Raw genomic sequence first — 6,126 nt, 5'->3', positions numbered from 1 at the left:
CAGACACTTACAGTGCCTTTGGTTTCAAAAACTAGCTACCCGTTATCACCGCTAGGTGGACATAGCCAGCCCAAAAGGCAGAAGTGATTCTCCGTTGATTTTGTTGTTCTGTTCTCTTCTAGCTACCCGTTATCACTGCTAGGTGGACATAGCCAGCCCAAAAGGCAGAAGTGATTCTCCGTTGATTTTGTTGTTCTGTTCTCTTCTTCAGGTTGGTTTTCTAAGGGGAGAGAAAGGTGGGAGGGAAGGAAGGAAAGGGGAGAGATGAGAGGAAGTTGGGAGGGAAGGAGAGGGTAAACCAGTAATCAACTGTGTAGGTTCTTTATTTAATGGTAGTTCTGAAAAGAACTGTTGGTTCTTTGCTCTTGGTGATGTGTTGTTTGTTTGGTGTGGGTAGGGTCACGTTGTGGAATTCCTCCAGGTGGCGGCAGCGGCGGTGGCGGCAGCGGCGGTGGCGACGTTTGCGACTGTGGCTTTGGTCTGGTCTATGTTCCTCTGCGTGGTCTCCTGCTTGGCTCCGGTGTTCAAATGAAGTGATTCTGAGGGCTTGGCGCTGCTCCTTATATACTGTGCTGTGGTCTTATTGGTTGGTGGACTGGTTTTTCAGGTTCCTGGGTGAAGACTTCGAGTATGTTGGGTTGGGCTGTCTACTCTCTTTTGTTCTTGGTTCGTATTGTTCCTGATTTGAATAGGTTTGTTAATGAGGAAGGTTGTTGGAAGGGCAGTTGGGAGAGGAGGAGATAAAGGGTGAGATGGTGTGAGTAGTAGGTCATAGGTAAGGGAAGATAGATGTTAAAAGATCAGTTGTGAGTAAAAAAGGCGGGAAGGGGGAGAGAGGGGAGAGAGAGGTGGACGGGGGGCGATGGGGGGTTGTTTGTATTAAAGGCAGGGTTTGGAGAGGGTAAAAGGATAGAAAGAATGATTTTTCTGTTGGTGTTATGGTGTGATGGTGTTTTGTTTTGTTGTTTGTAGGTGTAGATAGTCTTTCTTTACATCTTGCGATCACCCGAGGCTTCAACAGGTGGGTGACCGAGGATCTGGCTAGGTTAGGTTTTGTGGATTCACTCTTTGAGGCTGCGGGCCCACCATGATTGGTTCCCTGCCCGCATTTAGGTACCTCAAAGGGTATGCACGCTCACTCGAGATCAGGAACCACCTTGAGCAACAGGGACTACCTTTTATGGTTGGTGTATGGTGTATGCGGTGTGCTCCAGGGCACCACCTCTTGGTTTGTATGTGCTGAGTGTGCTGCGTAGAATATGGCTAGCATACTCCAGTGGGTGCAGTTGTTTCGTCTTAGCTGGGCCCAGATGGAGCTTGTGGTGTTCTGTTATGTTGGTGTTCATAATCATAGGAGGAGGAAATTTGGAAGTGTTAGTAACCGGAGGAGGGGGAGGGGGGAAGAGAGGGGGGTTGGTTTGTGGGAGTTGTGTGTGTGGGTGAGAGGGTTAGGGTTAGGTCAGAAAAAGGGTATGGTTAGGTTAAGAGTTAAGAAATGGTGAAGGTTTAAGAATATGGGAGAGAGGGGGGGAAAGAAGGAGGGGAAATAAGGGGAATTTCATCTCCATAATCTTGCCACATTGTGGCGCAGTTGGTAGAGCTGTTGCCTTGCAGCAAGAAGGTTCTGGGTTCGATTCCCGGCCCCGGTCTTTCAGCATGGAGTTTGCATGTTCTCCCTGTGCATGCGTGGGTTTTCTCCAGGTACTCTGGTTTCAGTCCAAAAACATGACTGTTAGGCTAATTGGTCTGTCTAAATTGTCCCTGAGTGTGTGTGTGCATGGTTGTTTGTCCTGTGTGTTTCTGTGTTGCCCTGCGACAGACTGGCGACCTGTCCAGGGTGTACCCCGCCTTTCGCCCGGAACGTTAGCTGAAGATAGGCACCAGCACCTCCCGACCCCACTAAGGGACAAGGGGGTAAGAAAATGGATGGATGGATAATCTTGCCAAATTTAGAAATATTCTGTTAAAATGTATGAAAAACTAGTTCATACATTTGTTACTTCAAGGCTGTACTATAGTACAGCCTTATAGTAAGGCTTTACTATCAAGAAATCCACAAAATAGAGTTAAAAGCATACACCCTTTCTATGTTTAGGACTAGTTTTAAAACTTTACTTTTTGATAAGTTGTGTGAGGTTATCCTGAGCTATGTCTGTAGTCATGCTGCCATAGGTTTAGGCTACCGGAGGACAGGTGGACCACCTTACTCACTTTACTACTTTCTTCCTCTACTACTCTCCAATATGTACATTTTGTGTTTTGTTATTTTTCTTTACATAGAAGCTACACCTTGTCTGGCATTTTGTTTGGGTGTGATTCCTTCCTGGAAGAAGGCATTGGCTGAAATAATGCTGCCACCAACTAAACGTCCCCCCTCTCCTGCTATTAACTTTTTACTTTCATGAACATCAAAAATAATCCTACATCATTTCATCTGTTTCTTTTTTGTGCATTGCTCTGGTTTCTCAAACCCCAGTTGGTTGTGGCAGATGGCCGCTAGTATTGAGCCAGATTTTTTCTGTATCCATCCCCTGACTTATACAGTTCAATATCCTTTCCTAATACTGTTAGTCAGGAATCCTATTGAACCACAGAATGGACCTTCTAGAAACAGCTGTTTTTTGCTATAATCACTTGAGATACACTCACTACCAGATTAACTTTTACAACTTTAAGTGGGCTAAAATATATTAAAAGACATATTATTATTAAAAGATATAGATTAGGAAATAACGGTATCTGATGGGTGAAATATGGTCATCAGATACCGTCCCCCCCTTTAACATAGGGGGAATGGTATCTGGTGAGTGAAATATGGTCATCAGATACTGTTCCCCCCCTTTAACATATGGGAAACAATATCTCAGGGCCGTGCAGAGACCACTAAAGGGGCAGGTGCTCAAAAAAATAAAAGGGGCACATCTAACCGCATTTTAGGACAGATTAAGAACAAAGCCTCTCAGTTTTCAGAGTTTAATAAACAGTGATAACAAAATTGTGAGATATACAATCAAAGCTAAGGAAAATCTCTATATAAAGCATACAACTATGCATATGTAAGGTATTTTATTAGTAATTTCTTTCTGCAAGTCTATTTTGTTATAAGTATTGACATATTCAAACCCACAATTTAGCAAAATATGTAAATCAGAGCTAGACCACCAGACATATTTTGTCTTTACAGAATTACACTATTAAAAATATAAACAAGGGCACAATGCAACATTTTAGTGGACTGTAATCTATAAAAAAGAGCTGCCTGTTTGCTACACTTGTAGTGGAGATGAAGATGGTCTATTCAGGAAAGCAGAGCTGCATCAAACTTTAACATGGAACTGCAGAAAAAAGAAAAAAACAAAAGCAAATATTTAATTGTTAATGCATATCACCATGAGAAAAGCCTACTGAGTTTAACTTAAAAAACTTTTTTCTCACATGACGTCGTGGGCAGGGCCCAAAATCAGAACAAAAGATTTCTGATGTGTGCAAATAAAAGTTTGTTCGGCAAATAACTTTTTAAGTTCACGAGACAAAAATTAGTTATTTAATTTAGAAAAATGTTATTTAAACAAAACATTTTGTTTTTAAAAAAGAAATCATTACAATTCCAAAAGTTTTGATTACAATTTTATTTTACTTAACTGAGGTTAATTTTATTTTCATTGAATCATTGGGGGGAAAAAAATTAACTTCATACTCTGTGAACCAGACCCTAAACTTACTTAAAGTCTGGGTTGAGTTTTTTCCCCTTCATTAATGACACACTTTTATTATATTCATTATATCTATCATAGTAATTCAGGGTGAGTTATTTTTCATTCTAAATGAATATCATTGTTGGACTTTTATTTAAGTGCTATTCTCCTTCAAGATACATTTACCTAACGCTAGAATAAATGCAATGTGCGTTATGCAGCAAAGGAAATTAGACGTATATCCATTACGGAGATGATAGGTTTTGGACGGGCGATGTGCCCCCTGTTCCATAAGCGATACTGAAGAATGACTGCTATCATTAACATACAGGGAAGAAGCTTTTAGTTATCTTGCTTTGCTAGCAAAGTCGTTAGCTAGCAGCTAGCTAATAGCACAACAACAACAGCCTAATGTCTGTATAATAAAAATTGTGAATCGATAGCCAGGTGAGGAACAGTTTTTCCTCACCTGGCTGTCTCCTCCCACTCAGTAGTTCTTCAGAGAAAGGCAGAGGCCTGTCAGTATCTGTTGTATTTCATTACCTCTCTGCTTAAACTGCTACTCCGTGCTGATGCAAAAACGATACTTCAACGTTTTCCGTCATCTGACAAGTAGCAAGTCTACTCCACTTTATTCACCAAAAACGTTTTTTAAATTCAACAAAAACTGTTCTGTAATCTGGAATGTTTGCTACGCTGAGCTCCACAGTTAGCCGCTTTATCTCACTGCGTGACAGGCAACTGCATCATGCGTCACAGGCAAAAGGTCAAAGGTAACAAGGTGACCGGGGGACTTATTATGTTGTACAAAAAAAAAAAAAAAAAACAACAAAAAACAAATATTTTTAGTACATGTTATTATGTGACAGAAGATGATAATACAAAATAAAAATTTAAATTTGACCAAAAGGGCACTTGGGGGCAAGGAGCCAAAGGGGCAGGTGCTCAAGTACCCCCAACAATTAATTTTCTTAAGGAAGTAGAGCTAATAAAACAATACCTGAAAATTGGTTCCAGTTTCACTCGTTGGCCAACCTGTTGAAACTATGGCAAATTTTAAATACCTTGGATCATTCCAGGACAGTCAGCTCAATTTTGCTGAAAACATTGGCTACATTTTTTAAGAAACGTCACTCTATCTTTTAAGAAGATCCAGTAATCTTGGGGTTACGTAACAAGTACAACTTGTGCAAAACCTCTAGTTAGCTAGAGGTAACATTGGCTAACATTACTTCTAGTTAAGCAATGTTAAAATTTTAACAGTGAGTTAAAATGTTAAAACTTAAAAATTTAACTAAAGTTTTAAGTCATCTCAAGTTTTAACTGTTGAGTGCTTTAGCTTTTCATCTCCTCGGCTGGTTTGGTCACATGAGCTGCAGACTAACACAATCTTTTAAGAATACTTGGAATAGCAGGACAAATAGTAGGTAAATAGTGGTGAAACCAAAAACAACTCTGTCTAAACTGTTTAGAGCATCCATCCTCTTTTTTTCGTCCGTTTGAGCTCATGAAGGCGTTACTGTGTTCCTCTGGTAAATATAGAACATCTATTAGAAGCCATTCATTGACAGTGCAATAATTATTCTTAGCCAAACTAAATGATAACATTTACCTATAGCATGCTAAGTGTTTACTTGATGCACTAATTGTTGATATTGTGATTCTATTAATGACTTTTATTTTATTGTTTTAGAGTCAAAGAGAAATTTCCACCTTGGAAGACTAAATAATTTAATAATATTTTTTTCTATATGTAGGACTCTACCAACAAAACAAAAATGTGAATTATTGCTTGTTTAACAACTCTGGTTATTCTGTGAACCTAATTAATTTGTTCGTTATTGACTTTTGCTCAATTAAATTTCTAATGTAGACATTTTACATGGTATTTTTATTGTTGTTGATAATGTTGATTTTCATGTCTTATTTCTTTTCCTCCTCCTATAATTGATGGAGATATATAGATATTATTTATAATGTATAAAGGTTTATGTCACCTAATTAGCTTTACACCCTGAAGAAAAATATGGTATTTTAGAAGATAATTTATCTTTGCCAGTAATGGCGAAATTAATAGTAAATAATAAAGATTTTGTGCTATTCTCGTTTAGTGACATAATTATATTAGTTGTTTTACCACCCCCATGCCACTAGAGGCAGTAGCACTGCAGGCCCGAAAAGATGCGACTAAGAAGCAGATTTAGAAGTACACCTACGGAATTTGTTAAAGCGCAGGGTGCACGAGGGTGCATTTAAGGGTTATGAAGGGAAGTTGAAATACATGCTGAGAGTGAAACTCCTTCCTACAGATGAACCTATATCCATCCATGCATTTTCTTCCGCTTATCCGGGGTCGGGTCGCGGGGGCAGCAGCTTCAGAAGGGAGGCCCAGACTTCCCTCTCCCCAGCCACTTCTTCCAGCTCCTCTGGG

The sequence above is a fragment of the Poecilia reticulata genome, unplaced genomic scaffold, assembly GCF_000633615.1.
Source record: "Poecilia reticulata strain Guanapo unplaced genomic scaffold, Guppy_female_1.0+MT scaffold_221, whole genome shotgun sequence".
NCBI lineage: Eukaryota > Metazoa > Chordata > Actinopteri > Cyprinodontiformes > Poeciliidae > Poecilia > Poecilia reticulata.
The sequence above is the reverse complement of the archived record's forward strand: the minus strand, read 5'-3'. Positions refer to the sequence as shown.